Below are 20,624 nucleotides of genomic sequence, written 5' to 3' on the forward strand. Positions count from 1 at the left end.
CCCAAGTTGAGCCTGTTTTACCCATGATGTTAATTGCTGAGCGATCTCCCTGTCCTTATCTCGACTCACAAACCTCTCATTATATTTCTCTGACCCTGTCCAGTTTAGGAGGGAGAGTGATAGAACGACTTGGTGGGCATCTGGCTCTCAGTCAGGGCCAAACTGCCACAAAAAGAGAACAAGGAAAATGAAGATAATGAAAAAAGGAGCAGGAACTTTGAATATGCTGCCTATTCTACACAAGATTCTCTTTTATAGTTACCCATAGTTATGGGTTTAAAATGCCAGTATATGTAAAAGCTCTATTCATATCATCTTGATAACTTCTCATAGTCATCCTGCTCAGAAATGAGGAGCACTAGGACTTCACAAACTAGTAAGCCATGTGACTGTTGAGTAAATTGAACTCCATCACACAGCAGAGGGAAGTGTTCCAGATTTCTTCTCTTTGTGCTTTCTATATATATTACTGCCGTGGTTTTTGGCCCATCAGGGAACAAAGACCACGATTAGCCTCGAGTACCGAAGTGGCTGAGAATTGCTCAAGGGCAGGGAGAGCTTAATTGCCGCTTAAGGTTCAGGACAAAACAGACCAGGCTACTCAGCTTGGGGAAGAAAACAGAGAAACAATTTAATGCAACATCAACTAAAACATACCCCCAAAAACCCAAAACATAACCAAAACGAAACAACACAGAGTAATACATCAATGAAGAGTCCAACCAGCCTTTTTAAGAACACCTTCCCGCCACACCTCCCCTCTTCCCGGGCTCAGAGCCCTGATCCCGGGGTTTTTACCTTGTTCCCCCCTGAACGGTTCGGGGGGGCAGGCAGTGGGGGTTTCAGTTAGTCTGTTCCCGGTAGCTTCTGCCGTTTGTCCCTCCTCAGGACGGGTGAACTCCACACCAGTCCTCCCTGCGAGTCCGTGGGGTAACTCACACACATGGCAGCCCTGCACGGGCTGCTCCGACGAGCACTTATTCCAAAGGCTGCAGCTCCTCTCTGCCTCTCGTGTGGGGCTGCTCTGTGGCGTGCAGGCTCTCCAGCACGGCCTGGGCCATGGCCGTCTCCCCACACAGTCCCTCGCCCGTCTGGGCTCACTCACACGGAGCTGCTGGTGGCTCTCAGTCCTGCCACGGGTCTCCATAGGTTGCAGGGGCACAGCTTGCATTCTCGCCACAGTTTGCAGTGGGGTCTCTGGTCTACTGCTTCTCCTTCTTTCCTCCTTCTCTGGCTGAAGGGTCCATGTGGTCGCCTCCATCTTGTATCACTCTTACACCTCCTGCCTCGCATTCCGAATTCCCATCCCCTAAATAGTGATGGCAGAGGCGCCAGATTGGCCCAGCCGGGCCGGAGGTGGGTCTGAACCCAGGAGCCGGGGGAGAGTCCACAAACTCTTTACCGGGTCTTCACTGCAACCCGCTCCCCCTGTTACTAAGCCAAAAGCTGCTCCTTGCTAAACCAGAACAATTACATATATAATGTGTGTGCATATGCATAAACAAAATAGAAGAGATTCCGGGATTCCAGAAGCAAAATGAATAACATTTGGTATTCATAAAAACTTTCAACAACTGAGGGCTTTGTTGCAATCAAGTTGCTGTTGGCACTCACTAATAGACATGACATTTATTTACCTCTCTGTTGGCTTCAGTGCCTCACGACATAAACCAGCATTTACAGGACTAAGTCTTGAAAACAAAACCTCTAGGAGAGACATGAATGCCACTTCAGTATATTGGGCAGGTGGCAAAGGTATACATGTCACCCAAACCCATTGATATGCTCTTATTTTTGCTTTATTTTATGAAGCTTTACTCAGGCATTCATATCTCAAAAATATCAACAATCGGGAATAAGTTCATATACAGCTGTATTTTTTTAATTACTGTTTTGACAGAAAGGTGATCTGTGCATGGACAATGATGAATATTTGCTTGGTGAAGCAGAATGTTTTGTGAAGATTGATTACTCTTCTATTAAAGTTCTTACACTGAATGAGATCATCCATGTCATCCAAAGGACCCATGGGTTGACGACACAGTCCTCACACACAGTCCAAGTTCTTGTAGAGATTGCATAATAAAAATCTTCTCTCCACCTCACTTTTTAGGTGCATGAAGTCTTTTAGACCCCTAAATATCTTCTTCTGCAAATGGCCATAATGCCTGTAACCCCCACAGAGCTGCATAGGTTGGATTCAGGCTCTTCCTAGGAGCTACTGAATAATTTTAACCAGTGCAGATGTCATGTATAATGTATAAGCAAGCCTAAAAGCTGGGCTAAGTCCCTGTGTCTGTCTTCCCACGTGAGGAGCCCATGCACCTGATTAGAACATCACTGTCCTTCTTAACACAATGACTCTTGAAGGTCTTTTGTGTGTGTGACCTCTCAAATAGAGAAGTGCCTATCCTCACCAGTAGCTCTGTCTCCAGGGTACTGTCTTGCAAGAGCCTTGAACAACCTGTGTCCTGAGAAGTGCTTTAGCTGCTGAATTAGAGGACAAAAGGTTATTGTGATGACCACGAACTCTTGCTCTTTTTTAGCCTGTATGATAAAAGAGAAGAGTGACCTCTTGCTACCTTGTTGAAAGGAACAACAGTCTGGGTTAAGAGCCTAACCTCCAAAAGCAGCAAAATGCATGACATGCTGCTCTTTAAAGCATTCTTCAGTAGCTGATTTGTGAGGCTACCCGCTCAGCATGCTGGCGGCAGAGAGTTCCAGACAGTACACAGAAGAGCCAAGTGTGTAACCAGGGCTGGACCTGAGTCGTGGGGCAGGGGAGACAAGAGCATCTACATCCTTCTGTGGACCTAATCTAAAAGGCCTAACTCAGATGGGTTTTTTTTCTAGATATTATTTTATTTTTTTTCTCTTGTTAATTCAAATTTTCTTCACAGATCCCGCGTTCTATGTGGCTGGTTATTCATATTTCTATTTTCCGACTTATCTCTAATTGAATTCTGTGGTGAAGAGGATGGATTACTTCCCCTACCCTGCAGGCTCTATTCCCATTCAAGCCCTGGATGGCATTCACCCTTAGCAGAGAGGATTATGACTCAACTAATGACCTGCTATAACAACCAGGTCTGTCCTAACACAGCTACCATCTGTCACCTTGTTCCCTGTCCTGTGCCTATGCCATCCCCTACATATCACTTCATCCTCTTTTTTACTGATTTAAACACTTTTAAATATTATTTCTCAGTTTTGTAGCCATTATGTAGAAATCTCACTATTTACAAGTCTTCTCAAACTGGAATAATCTGCAAATGTGATTAGTACGTTACTTATTCAAGTCAATAATGAAAACACTGACTAGTACCAGACCCCAAGATAGACTTGCAACTGTGCTAAGAACAGCTTTCCATGCTGCTAGCAACTGCTGACAACTACTGCTCAGGACCACCTCTCCAAGCACCTTTGCATGCACCTCATAAGAGCTCCTACTATGTTTTCTCTCTTTCCAGTCTTCCAGTACATCAGTGGTCTTCCCCTGTGTTTCCTGTCAATAGCTTTCCCATTCTGTTCTATGGTCTTCCTTCTGTCACTTGCATAGTAAGTACCACACTTGCTGCCTACCACTTCCTACTTGCAGCCTCACTGCCAGTTTTGGGTTGGAAGGTGACTTTCCCTTCCAGAGATCAGGACATCCAGGACCATCTCTCAACAGCATGAAGATTTTTTGTATAACGTGTCTGGGAGTTATGAGGCATTTTGTGCTATTGCAGGGTCCTGGGACAGAGGCAGTGTGCTCAATCCTCTCCTGCCCTCTTCCTGTGGTTCAGAAACATCTGTGAGGTTTTGTCAAGAGGATCTAGATTTTTTATATAGCATTTTGGGTAGAATTTAATTCATGCTCTGTATACTCTTTCAGAGTGGATATCTGTTGCAGAACAGGGAGTCAAACAATCCTTCCTTGCCAGTGCTTTCCTGCATCAGATATTCTTGGTGCCCCATGTGAACTGAATTTGTTTTATGCCTTGGCCTCTCTGACTTTGTCACTACATGCTCATACTCTGTTTCTGCACTGATTTGGAAGTACCTGATTTAATTTCTAACTTCTGTGTACTCTCTCCTTGTGTTTCAGGGCTGTGAAAAGAACTCCCACTTTAGGTATCTTTTCTACACTATTTTTCCCATTTCTTTCACAATTAAATAATTTACTGATATGTTTGTAACATCATTTCCTTAAGAATCCTTTCCACTCCCTTAGGTTGATTTCCTGGAAGATCAGTCCTACAAAGTCTCTGACTTCACTGAAATCCACTTTCTTGAAGGGATTCATGGTTTTAATTTTGATGCTCTTCTTTCTCCTTGACTGTGAGCTCTACTGTTTCAGTCATCTTTACTCAAGCTACCTTCTGGGTGAAACAGTTACTCCCTGGCAGCTGGAATTGCGTCAGAAAAAGCTTCCTCTCTAATATCTTTCTTCACTTAGAATAGTCAGATTAAAAAGCAAATTGATTTGCCTTTCTCTCCCTGAAGATATTTGGATAATTAAAATGTGTACAGACCACCAAACTTTGTGCCCTGAATGATATTGTTAGCTACTCAACAAAGTACTTATCCACTTGACCTTCCTGATTTGTCAGCCTAGATTGGATCTACAGATCCATTACTAAGTTCAGTTCTTATTTCATAATCATCTCTCTCATCCTCTGCTCTGCTGGCTACACTGATTCGTTCTTTTTAGGAAGCTCCCTTTCATTCTTTTGTCCAACTTTAGTCCTTTCTTCATTCAAGTAACAAATTGGTGTATAAAGATGCTCTTCTCCTTTCTCATGATCTTAACTCTACCAATGCTCAACGTCATCATATGGGATGGGATGGCTACTGGCAATGTCATCTGTGCAGCCACACACAGATACCAGATCCTGGCAGGGAAGTTGGAGGGACATACTGAGAACAGCACCTGGACCCCATATATTTTATTCCTGATGTAGAATTACAGAATCATTTTGGTTGGAAAAGACCTTTAACATTGAGTCTAACCATTAATCCAGCACTGCCATGGTCACCACTAAACCAGGTCTCTCAGCACCACATCTACATGGCTTTTAAGTACCTTCAGATGTGGTGACTACACCAGTTCCCTGGGCAGCCAGAACATTCCAATGCTTCACGTTCCTTTTGGTGAAGAAATTGTTTTTAATATCCAATCTAAACCTCCCCTAATACAACTTGAGGTGGTTTCCTCTTGTTATATCACTTGTTACTTGAGAGAAGAGGCTGACCTTGACTTCACTACAACCTCCTTTCAGGCAGCTGTAGAGAGTGATAAGGTCTCCCCTCAGCCTACTTTTCTCCAGATTAAATAACCTCAGCTCCCTCAGTTGCTCCTCATAAGACTTGTGCTCCAGATCCTTCACCAGCTTCGTTGCCCTTCTTTGTACACCCATATGCTCAGAGTTATTCCTGGTGGTGTCATCATTAGTCAGAAGACTGACAGACTGAGATACCACAGAGATGCCTGATGGCTTCACAATTTCTGTACAACCGTTTCAGATCTGAGCTCTTTGCATGTAGTTTACCTCCTTGAATGTGAAGGTAGGTCCACTAATCTTTGCTACCTCCTTCCCCAGAGCAAGGACTGCCATCACATTGTGCTTTTTTTTTGAAAGTAGTAGTGACTGGGTCTCATAGTCTTTTTGGCACATGATTCGGTTTTCCACTGCCCTGTCCTCTAACTGGTTCATTTCCCATTGGAACAAGAGAATAAATTTCACATCCAGGGTACATTCACCTCCAAGTCAGACTCAGTCCTTTGAGATTGATTAATTAATATTAATTATACACACACACACACACAATCTTATATAATAAACACATAATTTCTTTCATGAAATAATTTTGTCCATTGCTCATGCTACTACAGACATCATTCACTGCCTTTGGGATACAGTCTCTTACATTGTGCTGCTAATGCTCTCATGATTGTAATTAAATCTCACACCACTTCCTCTCCTACTGCTCTTATTTGCCTCTGGAACTATTTCTCCAGCAAGCATCTCCTACGCCAGGTATCATTCCCAGCCTTGTTTCCCTGCAGCGAATTTGGACAATCTCAGCTCACCATCTGGGTCCTCTCTCTGGCTCTCTGAGGTACAGGAGAAAAAGACTTCCAAAATTCAATTCTCTACTTATATTGAAGCCATCATGAACCATCCCTTAAAAACATAATTTGCAAGGCAGTCAAACTGTATGTGATCATTTAAACAACATCTGCAGAGGTGCCAGGACATTGCCCAATAGTGTTTATAAAGATTTGGGCCAGATACTGTGTAGAAGTTCACTAAAGCCAACAGTAATTTGTACTTGCATTGAGTGATGATATGATCTGTCTCAGAAACCACTGCATATTATACATGATGAATAAGTAAAAAGGACCTATGCTTGAGCATCAGATACAAGAATATCACAATTTCAAAGATTAACAGCAGCTTATACAATACCTAAATCTTTTGATAACTCCATTTTGAGGAAAAGCTTTGGTGATCAGTAATTACATTTCACCTACTCTGCCCGCTGCTCATTGAGTCTCCCTCCTTGCTAACCTCCAGAAGGGCTCTTCACTCTTTTTTAATGAAATAGCCCGAACAAACATGAAGCTTCCAGTGAGGCAATGTGATGTGTGTTACTAAGCAGCCTTTGTAAAGAGCTTGCACTGCTTAAACCCCCTCCCCCTTTTATCACTTAGATGTTATCTGCACAACAATCCTGGTTGTAAGTCAGTGCTGACGCTAAAACATGAGTAAGCTTCAGTTTTCCACTCTCACATTATGCTTTTAACACACTACTTATTCTGAGGAAACTGAGTAAAATGATGGTAATGACCCTCAGCTAAAAATACCTGGTGCATACTAGCCAAGAAATCTAACAAAAACATTAAATATGTTGCAGGAAATAAAATTTATAGTGCAGGAAAGGTTAAGTGACTTCATTGCTCAAATTACCAGTTGGATATCAGTTTCATCATCATCAACCTCCAATTTCCTGTTTTGCTTATCATAGAATTACTGTTTTCTTTTTCAAATATTTGCACAGCCCCTATGGCAACAGCTACACTAAGATTAGATACAGGGGTTTTCTATGATGGACTAAAGATCATATTTGGTTTATGACATTTTAAGAAATAATAATAATAATTAAAAAAAAAACAAAATCAGGAACTGAGTATATAAAACACAAACAGTGCTTATACACTTTTCTTTTTTTACTATTGGAAAAAGTTTGATTCATGGCAGTATGTGTATTAGTACTCTGTAACCATTGCTGATTTGTGTCCTGCTTTGGAACTGTTCCTTCTTACTGACTAATAAGTGCCACTAGACCTCTGGCAGTTCATAATAATATTATATATTTCTAGTCTCTACTGAAACTTGTTTGCCTCTTCTGTCTTTACCTGTATGAATCAGACATTGTGTCATCTCTTTATGCTTAAAAACTTTCCTATTGATCTTACGAGTTGCCCGGTTTTGCAAATCTGACCCGCTATATATTGTTTCACTCACCTATGAACCTCCCTTATTGCAGAACAAACTTGTTTTTTTTGAGGATGAATGCGTTTCTTTGTCATTCCCAATAATTCTGTGAAACTTTAGCTTTCTCATGTAGTGCAGAGCTTCAAACCCAGTTGATAAATCTCCTCAACCCTCCTCTCAAATCTGTAACCTCTCACAGGCCTCTCTCAAGCTCCTTGGGAGATTCCTGAGCAAAAGGTTTGATGCTGCCTAGAGATCAGTCATCAAGACTCACAAGACTCTGCCAGGGATGTTTAGGCCAGGAAAAGACTGGATGTTTGGGCAAAGAAAGTTGGTCAGAAAGCAACTTTTACCTAGGTTCAGTCCACCAGCTCTACATATCTCACAGCTTTAGTTTATGTCTGTAGCTACTTTATTGAATTTTAATCTAACTTCTGAAAAAGTGCAGCATATTGCATCCAAAACAAAATGATAACTTTCATCTAAGTGACCAAAATCACACTTACAAGGTCTCTATAGTGAAGGAAGAAAGGCAATGTGATCACTTCGTGAATCTGCAGGTGGTGAGTGTGGAATTATTAGCTAACGCATATTCACAGTGTGCATATTCACTGTACCAGGGAATAAACACAATTTCAATTGTTATTTAGGTTTAAAAATATGAGGATAATAGAAGTAAAGTTGCTTATTGAAGCAGTATGAACTTGACTTACAGAAAACAAATATTTTAAAACCTTTACCAATTGATTGGCACATTTTTTTAATGCTGTATTTTTAATTCGGGAAAAAACACACTGTAATGTATGCTGAGATGCAAAAGCAATATTAATGTCCAAATTAAATTCAGCTTCATGATTATATTATGGACTTATAAAAATATAGTAGATTTATAAATGCAGAAGCCTACAGAAAATTTCTTTTAACCTCTTGCAAGCATCAGAACCTCCTGGTGGAAAAGTAAACATTACCTGACAGATATTCAAACTAAAACATAATTAGTTGTGCACGTAATTATTTCCTATTTGCAAGATCTGACTTGTTGTCTACTTAAGCAGTTACAATACACTTTTGAGACTGTCTTCTACTTCTTTTTCTCAAAGAACAATGCAGTAGTATTCAGAAAATTTTCCCCTCTAGGGAAGAAAAAACCCTAAACTAGGTAAAGTTTAGTTCACAAGTCCATGTGTACACATAAAACTTCCACATTCATCAGTTCAGGAAACCAGACTACTCTTTTGGGCACTTTAACTCAGATATTCAGGATCAAGAAATTTTGAGCAGAAGTCCAATTAATATCAGTGCAAATTCTTCCCCCTCATTTCCTTTGCCTTTGTGAAAAGATGGACCTCCTAGTGGGCGTTTTGCAGACAATTCTGACAGTTGGATCAGCAGGGGAAAATGGTAACAAAATTTGAAAACCTCTCACCTAGAGTCCCCAAAAAAACCATCTCTGCAACTTTTATTGCCAACACCAAACAATATATTTCATAAAAGACACAAGAGAAATCACATGTGTATAAATGTCCACAGTTTTCTCAACCTTCCTTCACTCAAACATACTTCTCTATCCTGTCTCTCATGTGATGTGGCTGGTACTTGCATTTATGCTAGTAGGGTGGACTTGAGTCACAAGTCATCCCAATGAGGATGTTGTTAGTGTGTATGACAGAAAAAAGACTAGAAATGATCTGCCCTACATAAAATGGGTTCCCTTCCCTTCCCTTCCCTTCCCTTCCCTTCCCTTCCCTTCCCTTCCCTTCCCTTCCCTTCCCTTCCCTTCCCTTCCCTTCCCTTCCCTTCCCTTCCCTTCCCTTCCCCTCCCTTTCCCATTAACTGAGCAATAGGGGACTAAAGTCTTGTTATATATATATTAAATTGATGGCCTGGAGTGGGTTTAGACCAGGCAAGAAAGAGATTTTGACACACTTTTCATGGGATTAGCCTGTTCTGACATGAACAATTGCTCTATTTGTCTCTAACAATGTTTTATTAATCTGAGTGAAATAATGTTTAGTTTATAGGCTAAGTACTCTAAATATACTGTAATTTTTTGTGTGGTAAATATGGGTTCATATACATTGCTATAAACATCTGTGACAATAAGTTGAGTTATCAGTGGTGGCCCTGACAATCAGCTCTATAAAACTTTTTCCATAAAGAAATTGTAAAAGTCTAGGGACAACAAACCGCTGTCAAGGTTTGGATTTTCCAGATGGCTCTCTGGTTTTAGCAATTAAGATTATTAAAGAGAACTCAAATGGCACGGTAATCTTAAGTTTCTGACCCTCTGCACAAAAAATCTTTTCCCACAAATCACACTTTAGAGCCCAGTGGATATTTGTTGTCTCTGCTGTCTGCCCTGATAAGCAAAGCCCATGGGCTGTGCATGGTTTTTTTGGCTTTGGTCTTTTGTCAAGAGTAAGATTAAGAAATAAAACATTTGCATTTACAGCTTGATGCTCACTTCCTTTGTATTCTGCTTCACTCTCTTACTAAAAGGTACCAGCTTCATTCCATAAAATCTATTTTCCTGAACCTTTTGGTGAGTTTAAGGTATCCAGTGTTAATGACCAGCCAGTGGATGAAAATGTGATTCTGGTGCGCAACCACAATCTGTAATGACTATGGGGCCATGAAACTCACGTTCAGTGCAAGTCACTGATGGGACACTCTTCCTTTTAAGTACTGCTGAATCACCCTCAGAAACCTACCCTTTACTTATTAGGCAAATAAGAATAAAACCATATGATCCTCAACTGTGTAAGTACACCATGTGCACAGATCTTTCACAGGCTCTGTAAATTTTCCGACTATGAGCAGAAAAGGAGATGTCAAAATGACCACATTGAGGTTTTGAGGAGGTACAAAATACTAAATACCTCATGAAAAAGCCTACTTGTCTGGGCAAATAATTTGAAACTAGCTCAATGCATCAAAATACTGCTTTTAGTATACACTATCTCACTTATTCAGTAGCATTTGGATAATTCAGATTCTGTCAATCTGTATATTGCCTTGGACCCTCTCCTTCTTCAGCCCTGAGCTCTTGGTGGAGACCCAACTGCCCCCTCAGCTTGCAAGGGAAGAAAATGATTCCTGTTTTCGTGTGCTCAACACATGCGCACGCTCAGACATGTATGTGGTCTGACCTCCGCACCGCTACTAAGGATCGCCACTGCAACATGGTCTCTTTTGCTCTTTGACTGTATTTTATTTCAACAGGTGCCTTTTCAGTGGAGCAGCAATTCAGCTAGCACTCACCTCTCATCATGGCACACGTCTGTAGACCTGCAGCTACTTATGCCAAGCCACATTTGTCCTACTCACTGTATGTTCAGATTGCATTTCTGGTAGGACTTACTACTGAAGAAATGGGTCAAGCATGCAGGAATTTTTGACAAAGGCTTCTTTAAAACAGCCCTATCAATCTATTGTGTACTGTATTTCACTCACACATTATGAAATAAGACTAGGGAAAATGTTCATCTGTGAAAAATTCCCCAAAGAGAGACATGTCAAGACTGCTAGCCTTTCCATATTGTTATGAATGAAACTCAAAGTTTCAAGTATCAGCCCTCAAAAGAAATCACTAGAGGTTTCCACTGATTTCCACCCCCACTCAGTTTTAAAAGAACTGCATTAAAAATATATGTATTAATACATTAAAGCATAATGCACATACAGAGCAGCAACTGCTGCTCTTGATGCAGCGAATGACCCAAAAATTGGCTAAGGTTCAGAGAATACTCCATGTTTTGGAGACTGTCATGACAGGCAGGGATTAGATTTTACATGAGTGGTGATGAGGATACTTCTACTGACATGTGGGGGCTGTATGTTTTCTTGCCAACAGGGCAGAGTCACATAATTCATCTTTCTTGCTGAGAAAGGAGCACATCGACTACAGAGACTCCCTATTTACACAGGGAGGACTATGTGGTGCACAGAGAGACTGTGGCTACATGTTGAATCCAGCATAACAGACTATTAAGACTGTTTTTGTCCATTAATTATTTAGAAATATTTATCTTTTGAAGCTAGGACTGGCATTGCCACAGACAAACTGTGTTAAGCACAAATAGCAGAAAATCAACCCCTGCAGATGTATAAATCTACTGGTTTTAGATATGTTAAACACAACTTTTATTTCAAGAGTCATCATCACTTCTTATTTAGTTGTTATGACTGGGTTATAAGCAGTCCTGTATAGAGTATGTTTCCCTAGTTTTCCTATGGTCACTCAAAAAATATATGTACTCTTTAATTTCTACTGTCATAACTTGAGAACATATCCTTGTGGGACACAGAGCACTTAGATAAGTGCTGGAAGAGCTGTAGCATCAAATATCCTGATAGAAGTTGGTTATTACCAGCCAATAAGTACAGGTTTACAGCAAGGAGTTATTTTCAGATATCTCATCTACAGAATAATAAAAATACAAAAAATTTAAATGTTTCTATTCCATACTATGTTTAGCATTCCGCTTTACCATCAGGATTTTTAAAGAGTTTATTTAAAGTTACTGACAGTATGTTCTTTTTTTGGAGTGTAGGTGGAGTGGACCAGCTATCTTTATGTTTTAAATTCATGTATTTTTTAACTGATCATCACTTACTGTTTTTAGTGCTTACACATACAGTGCACTATCTAATGCAACTGTCAAGCAGTTAAAAACCCCTGGTAAGCACATTACAGCTTCTGTCAGAGTCATTGTTATGTTTTGGAACTTTTCCACAAGCCATGATAAGACTTTTGGTCTTAGTGTATAGGGGGATGTGTGTGTATATATATAGATATAGATATATAGTATTTATATGAGTAATTTCTATGCTTCCTTCTTTTTCTTTTTTTCCCTAGCTCAAATAAAATAAGACCAAACCTAGACACTTCTGCCAAACAATAAAACCTTGAAATTAGCAGACTTTAAAAAGGTTATCTGCCATTCCAGACTGGCAATTTTGGATTTCCACTTTGAGTAAGATCATGAGTGATAAAAACAGACACAATAAAAGAGACTGTTCTCATAATATTTTGAGCATGGCCAGACAATAAATCTCGCTCAGGCAGAGAGATTTCCAGCATACATCTAATGTCTGAGGTCTGAATGAACAGAATGAATTTATTAGAATTCACTCATCACTTGGGCTGAATGTGACACAGTGCTTGTGTTGCAAATGCAGGCATGGCTTCCAAACATTTTTGTGATCTTCATTTTTTATTTTGTGTTTCAAGTGAAAGTAAAACTTGAAAACCAGAAACTTAGCTATTATTATGTTTTGTTCCCGTTTCCACTCCATGATTTAACTCGTGCTTGCTTGAACTTTATCTATTCTTACCAAAAGCTTGCCAAACCTGGCTAAAATATGGGGTTCAGCAGCAGAATCATAGTGGCAAACAGAATCTGGATGCAGTGTCATGGTATTAAGCACTACAAACAAACTATGCTTGAAAAATTTAAAACTACTGCTAAGTTTTTTTTTATCAGAAATGTCACAAAACTACAACAGCAGGAGGGGTGAATTCTGCTTGGGAAGTACAGGAGACCTGACGTAGTTTCTAAGATAGCCATGTTTTGGGAACATAGTTGCAGCTGTGGAACACTTTTCTCCAACTCTGGTAGACAGATTTAAAAAGGGTTGAGATTCATTTAGTATACCCTCTGAAAGCATCGAAAGGGGAAGACTGGCATGTAAGAACAAGGGCACATTTGCACTGGAAACTGGTTGTAGATTTGGTGCATTAAAGAATCCACAGCAGCTGGTGTGCAGGCAGGACAGTAACACACCACATATTCCCAACCTTATGGGAACAGTGCTTCTTGCACTAGGTCTATGAGCACCTCAGCAGAGAAAGGAGTATTTCTTCATAGTACAGCAAAATACGGTTAATCACCACAGAAAATGTCTCCAGGCAGGGTTTTGGGAAGGATACTACCATCCTTAAAAGGCTTGAATTGTTTTCTGCCACGAGAAACAGATTTTTTATTTCTCCAGTTCTTTGGGTGAATCAAATTTTACCTTTAAGGTCTGAGTTGGAGGCCAATAAATCTCTTTCTGTTAGAGTGACTGCTTCAAAAGGAGAAAAGACTGTGTGGTAATCAACAGAAAAAAGGGACTTCGGTACATAAACTCACAGTGAAAACACCCTAAGAACTACTGTCATCAACTTAGGATGAAATGGTTAGTAGAAGATTGCCACTGTCTCAAGGGGAACCAACAAGGGAGATAGAAGATGCTAGAATAAAACAAATGCCAGTGTTCCTGTTGCCCACACTATACAATAGAGAACCCGAGGCAGAGAAATTTTAGTTTGTTCCATATTACCTATAGAATCTGTTGCAGACTTGAGAATCATGTCTGGTATCTGAAGTTTGGGTCCAGAACCTTCAATATAATCTCACTTCCTTGCTTCCTGCTTCATTAAAATTGTTCATCAAAATTCTGAAGCATCATTGCCAAAACAGCTACCTCATTACGTGTTTTTTTTATTCATTCATATTTCACTCCTGATTTTCACTAGAAACCACAGCTTCTCCAGCCTGGGGATTCCTTTTGATGCTGCAATAACAAAACACGTTTGGCTTATCACTTTCTCCCAATGAGAGTATCGCGTACCACACTTGTATCTTCTGTGTGCTGGAAACACTCTACTTGAGATTCAGAACTCGCAACTCCAAAACACACCTCTAATCTATGTCAGACAGGGTAGACAAGAGCTTATGAGAAAAGAGATGCAATCTTCTTTTTTTGTCTTCTCTGCCCCCAAATCTCACCTCTGTGTTCTTACAGCTCATGTAATAGTAGTGGGAAAAAGGGAGAGAGAGACTTAGGATGACTGTTGTGCTAAAAATGAGGTGTCTCTAAAAGGAAGCCATTTTCACCTTACAGTATTTGCTGATTTTCTCTGCTAAATGTACTGATGCCACTGAGAAAAATGCCAAAATGCATTAGAACAGTCACAGCCACCAGACTGTGAGGCTAGCTAACAGGGAGTAAGGATCCCGTTGAGTTCAACGAGTCTTTTGTGATTTCCAATGCGCTATGAAAAAATGCCTTCAAATTACCCAAGAAGTATGTTAATAGCTGACTAATGCACAAGCTGGCAGGAATCATTTCTGCTTGAGCATGGCTCATTAATCTTACTGTTCATTTTAAAAAGTCCAAACTTTTTAATAAACAATTTTTATTTAAGAAATAAAGAACACCAGAATGTACTTTTTGCCAGGCAAGAGAGTTCCCTGTGAAATAAAACATTTTTTTAACTTTTTTTTTTGCATGTAAATCCATCTTTCTTCCATCACTATGTTTGGAAATGCAGGGTACTTTCCACTTCTGTAAACTCTGAGTGCTAATTTTTTAATCTTTCTTTTCACCTTTGCAATCTTGTCTTTCTTAGACTGAAAACCTCCTGCTGCTGATCCCAGCCCATTTCTTCATGAGGTGTGCAGTGTTTCTCTCCAGTTAGGAGCTGAGGGGCTGCTGGGGAACAGAAATGAGAGGAGAAAGCTTCATGACAGCTGGACAAGATACTGTGTGCCGGCCCACAGAACTCAAAGTACCACTTCACACCAGCTCAGACCCACTTGTGATTGTTTTTTGAGGAGAGGAGAGACTGTGAGGACCTCCTGTTTCCCGAGCCTCCTGGGAAATATTGCCCTCTGACTTTGTGAAACATACCTGGGACAATTTTTTATGCTGAGGCCATCACTTTCATGTTCTCCTTTGTGGTTTTGGTTTGAATAGTTTTAGTGGAATAGATAACTGTGTCTGGCCTTACTCTTTAGGATCCCTTCATCTATACAATATGACTTCCTCACTGCACTGAAAATGAATTATAAACTACATTATTACTAGTAGTTACAGAAACATAATTGGTTTAGGTGATGTTTTATCAATAAACACTAGGCCAGAATGACAACATCAAACCTTGCAAAGTCCCGATTGCACAGACAGAGAAGTAGAAAAAACCATGAAAAAACATCTGATCAGTGTTATCGCTGATATTTTACTTTCACGTACATCTCAGTAGAGACATATGCTAACTTTTCTAAGCAAATGCTCTTCAAGGTTTCTACAATAATTTTATTTGCCTTTCAAAACAACCCAGGCTTCAGGATTTATTAATGCAGCAATTAGTATGCTGATCATGCCCAGCATGCTTAAATCTTTATTGGCTGTATGCACCACCGAAAGTTTTAGTTTTATTAAACCTGAGCCTCCTACATACTGCTGTTTAGTGTGTGTTACAAAACTAAGATCAGCTCTGAATGTAATGTAACCCACATGTTGGATTGCTTGCTTCAGTGACTTACAGAAATATTTCAGGTAGCGAGTATTTTCTTAGTGCTCTGTTATAAAAATATGTCAGGCACACAATGTTTGCATTATGTGTTCCTTTTCTGTTATAGAAAAAGAATTCTGCAGCAAGCCCTTGTGATCCATTCTGAACTGGATTGTTGTCATTTACACCAACTGTGTATCAAACTACTGTAAATCCTCATGTTTCAGCAAAGATTTTGTGATGAGAGAGATAATGTGTTAAATTAAGGTACAGTTATCTTCATCATATGTAGATGGATGGATAGACAGATAGATAGATAGGCTGCTGGAGTAGCTACTGTATCTACAAAGCAAAAGCTAGAAATAGATTGCAGGTTTTATTCAGGTGAAGGAAGGAGCAAGTGCAGCTGAGATTTTGTTTTTCCCCAGCAAGTGCCAGAGGCTGTAGGAAATTCTCTAGGCATAAAGCTAGGCATATTGATCTTTGCAGAACTCTCTTGCTTTCATATCCTAAAGACAAAAATGTCAGCATGATGGAGCAGCCTCCTGAAAAGCCCTGATCTAAGTCCCTCAAGACAGCATGGTCCTGCCCCCTGACTTGCAAGCACCAACTGGGCTCTTCCTACAAGCAAGGTTCTTCCCCTGCCATAGCATTCAGCTGCAATATTGGTGTTTACACTGATCCTAGGAAAAAGAAGAGCCATGGCCAATATGATCTGTAAAAACAATTATAACAGGTGATGCAGAAGCTTGGCCAGGTGACTAAAAAGGTTTACTCCCTCACAGAAAAAGAAGAGGCAATTTGCGAAATTTGTTTCAGATTCAATCTGTGGCAATTAATGCAAGTAATTTGACTAATGGAGCTAGTCTAAAGAGACTTCAAACAACACAAGTTGCCCCCTGTAACATACTGTTTAATTTTCATTCCAACACATGAACTTTCAGACTTCATCTGCTGGTGACATCCCCAGACATTGATACCCTTTCCATCCCAGGTTAAAAGTGGAAGAAGAAATGTGATTGCTATTGTATTCACACTGTCGACTGCCTGGCACAACGATCTGATACAACGTGTGGGCATTCAGTTCTCTTCTCCCACCTCTGCTGGGGCAAGTCTTGCACCTGGGTCTTGTCAACACTAACATCCAAGGGGCCCTGGCTAATATCATAAATTTCTGTCATCGGCTTGCCAAAATGTCCCCTTTGGAGCCCCCTTGAGTGCAGGATTTAGGACTGAGGGCAGATGGAGAGCTCTACATTTGCAGAGCAAGAACAGCACAAACAGCTCAGGATTCACCAAATTACAAAGGAATCTGAAGTTCAGCAGAGGAACTCCACAGCCCTACCATGCTATAGCCAAAATTCTGTGTTTAAAAATATTGCACCAATTCCGTTGTACTGAGATAGCTGGCAAAGATGTTCTCCAAGGGAAAAAAAAACCAAAACAAAACTTCTTGAAACGAGCCAACAAATTTCTGCTCCATCAGCTGAATACATTTGAAAGTCAACACACTCAGGCTTTGTTGGAGCTAATTCCAGCACTTAGGATTTAAGTGCAAATACCCCTCCCTTTCCCATAAATACACACATTTAAATGTGTTCATTTGAGTGTTTCAAGTCATCTCAAATTCCATGGCATCCACAGAAAAAAAAAAGCCAGTCTAAAGTCAACAAAGCCCACAATGACATTATAAAAAGAGTTGCTATTGGGAATGAATTTCTGTTTTCTATGTTATATCCACTGCACAATTGCTAGCCCTGAAAACATAGTCTTAAAATTAAAATTGGTTGATCTTTTTTGTTAATCATCGCAAGCAGAAATACAGTTTTTCAGATTTGTTAGAGCTCTACTCAGGCTAAACACATTATGAAAAACTCTAAAAGAGTTATATTTGATGTAAAACAAGTGTCTTGGGGATTTAAGCACAGGTTTTTATCAAAATTTCCAGCAATTGAAATACAGATAGTAGCAGCAGACAGCATGAATGAAATCACAGAACTGTTAAAATCAGTGGTTATTTGGCTATCAACTAGAGCAAGATTTTACATCCTGTGTATGCTACTCTAACCTACTAGATTTATTTTAATCATATCTATATTGAATCCGATCAATTTAACCTACCTCTTTTTCTCTTATGAAGCTCATGTAAAACCTTTGCTAACACAGAATAAGTAAGAGATAGACCAGGGTTACTTTCCCCACCCTCATTCCAACCTTCACACAGAGTAATAGGACTCCAAATGGTTTGGTGGATTTAAAAAAAATTGAAGGGGTAACTAAATGAGCAAGAAGATTATCATAAGTTCCTCCAAAACATATGCTAGAGCCTGAAAACATGAGACCAATGTGAATAGGGGAGGAAGAGTACAGCTGGATGTGACTGGCAGAGTTCAAAACACAAATCTCCACAGTTGCATTGCTGTTTGCTGAGAGCATTTACTATAGGAGGACCAGGGGAGTCACCAGAATGGACACTATCCCCCAGTAAGGGGACACTGGATGCTACAGTCCTTATAGTAAAGGTTATGGGATTCTTCAGTTTGATGTTTGAGGACTCTGACAACCACATGTGCATATTTATGTGAAGAAATAACCCTCTTCACTCTACTCTCCTGTGTATTAAATTAGCCTTCTCATCACCAGCAGACTTGAACAGCTTCCTGTCTACCTTCTCCTTCTCTCTCCACCTCTTTCCCTTAATACAACAGCATCCAGCTTCACCTGTGTACACAGTTGTACAATTTTTGTAATATCCTGGAGTTTTACATCTTTTCCTGACATTCCTAGCACAGGGCACTGGCAAACAGAATGGTGGCATAGCCAGTGACCAATCCCTCAGATGTTTTATTATATCCTTTTGAGTGTAATATTGAGATGATACTTGCAAGCCTAGTACTCTGCTGCTTTCAACAGCTTGCCTCATACAGTCCAAACAAGTTTAGTATAAAATAATAATAGTAAAAGAAGAAATGAAGAGCTGTTGCCATGAAACCATCTGTTCAAACATCATCAAGAGGGGAAATCCTGCATGTAAAATAATACTTTCTATAGCCTGACATTACAGAACAGTCAAGCTTGCCTGCTGAAGCAGGTAGGGCTATTGTTAGAGAATTTTCTTTAGATAAATAAAGATTTTTTTTGCAGCTTCTGTGAATGAGATGAGTCATATTTAGTGGCTTATCTGGTTTATGCCTGAGTTCTTTCAGGACTCAGGTAGAGGCTTAAAGAGAAACAGAGTTACGCCACACTCTTATTTTGTTCAATGTGGCTTTTGTCTAAGAAAAACAATTCTCCACCCTCTCAGTAAGAACTAAAATTTTAAATTGTTGTCTTTACATCTCTCATCGAACTTTCATCGTATATTTGCATGAAAGCTGAGTTGAAAGAACACTTCTTCAAAGAGATGCTACCAAGAGTCAGATGTTGCCTGCAGTTTGCATTAAAGCCAGAGATTTTGTTTCATTTTCAGTTACCGTGCAAACTTGTACATACGTTTGCCCTTTTTACCATCAGAGCTGAAGAAGAAAATATGAGGTGAAAATGTGTTGGCAGCTATAAGATGCCTCAGATGCTTGACTGCTCCTGCAGGAAAGTGCAACTTAAGTCCTGCTCAATATGAGTAAAGCAAGTTCTTTGCTGGCATGACTTGTTCAGCTGAATTCAGCCTTTCTTGTCTTTGTCATCAGTGGGAAAATAGTTAAGTTTAAGCAGAGTATGATCTTGAAATACCAGAGTTAGGTTGGTGCCTATGTACACGGGTATATCCATCCTGGGTTGGAAGCAAACGGCTGAGTCTGAGGCAGAGGCAAGGGAGACTGTGTAGCCTCTGCAGCTCAGCAGCTTGGCAGGGCTGACCTCAGCACCAGAAACCTCCTCCAGTGATTTCTGTTAGCCTTTTGGAGCTTTGCCCCATGTTTACATCCTCACACAGAGCTGCCTGCAGAGCACCACTCATTCTCCATCACCCAGTGAGGAGGGAGAGGGTGGCTGACCTCTCTTCCCTATGCTGCATGCCTGCCTGGGCTGAAAATAGACAAGAGTCTCCCCACCACTCAGTGAGAGCCATTCATCACCTTGCACTGCCAGTTTGTCTCTTCAAGACAGGATATAGGAGCACAACTTACAGCATGTTTCAGTCTGGTCCAAAACATTGGCTATATTATAAGCAGCAATCCTCTTTGATTTTTTTTTAAAAGAAAATAAAAGCATTTTTATCTAATGGAGATGGGAGGTTTTTTTTCTTTCCTCCTGCTGAGGAGCACTAGGGTTTGAAATTGCAAAAATACTTAAACACGCTCCAAGCTGAGATACCACAGGGGATTTATTCAGCACTCCAATGTGTTAATAGATGAGCATATTACTGAATTGGGGCCTAAACTGGCATATTTTCATTTTATTTTTATGAAATTTCTTTAAATATCCATGCAAATAACTTGGTGAAACTTGACTTCACTGGTAAAACATTTACTAGAAATTATTTCTTAATTAAAATCCCAAACTATAATTTTTCATCTAAAGATGATGTGCACAATTTTTCCAGTGTGAATTTGATGTGGTGCAGAATTTCAGGTATGTGGAAGAGAAGGAGAGGGAAAAGGTGAGCAGTCATCTGGAAACTGCAGGGAAATATGACAGAGATAAGGGAAACCAGGAGACTATATAACAAATATAAAAAGATATATCTTGTTTTTAATCAATAATTGCTGGGAAGGCAATTCCTGGGAAAAAGAATTTTTTTATTGCTTCACACTGAAAATTCAGAACAGATTCAGCAAGGGTTGGTGTTTTTTTTAATGTATAAACTGTCCTTGGAAATTAGAATTTCAAATAGAGCACAGTGAGCAGCTAGAAAGAAACTC

This window comes from Colius striatus, chromosome 1, assembly GCF_028858725.1.
Source record: "Colius striatus isolate bColStr4 chromosome 1, bColStr4.1.hap1, whole genome shotgun sequence".
Lineage (NCBI taxonomy): Eukaryota > Metazoa > Chordata > Aves > Coliiformes > Coliidae > Colius > Colius striatus.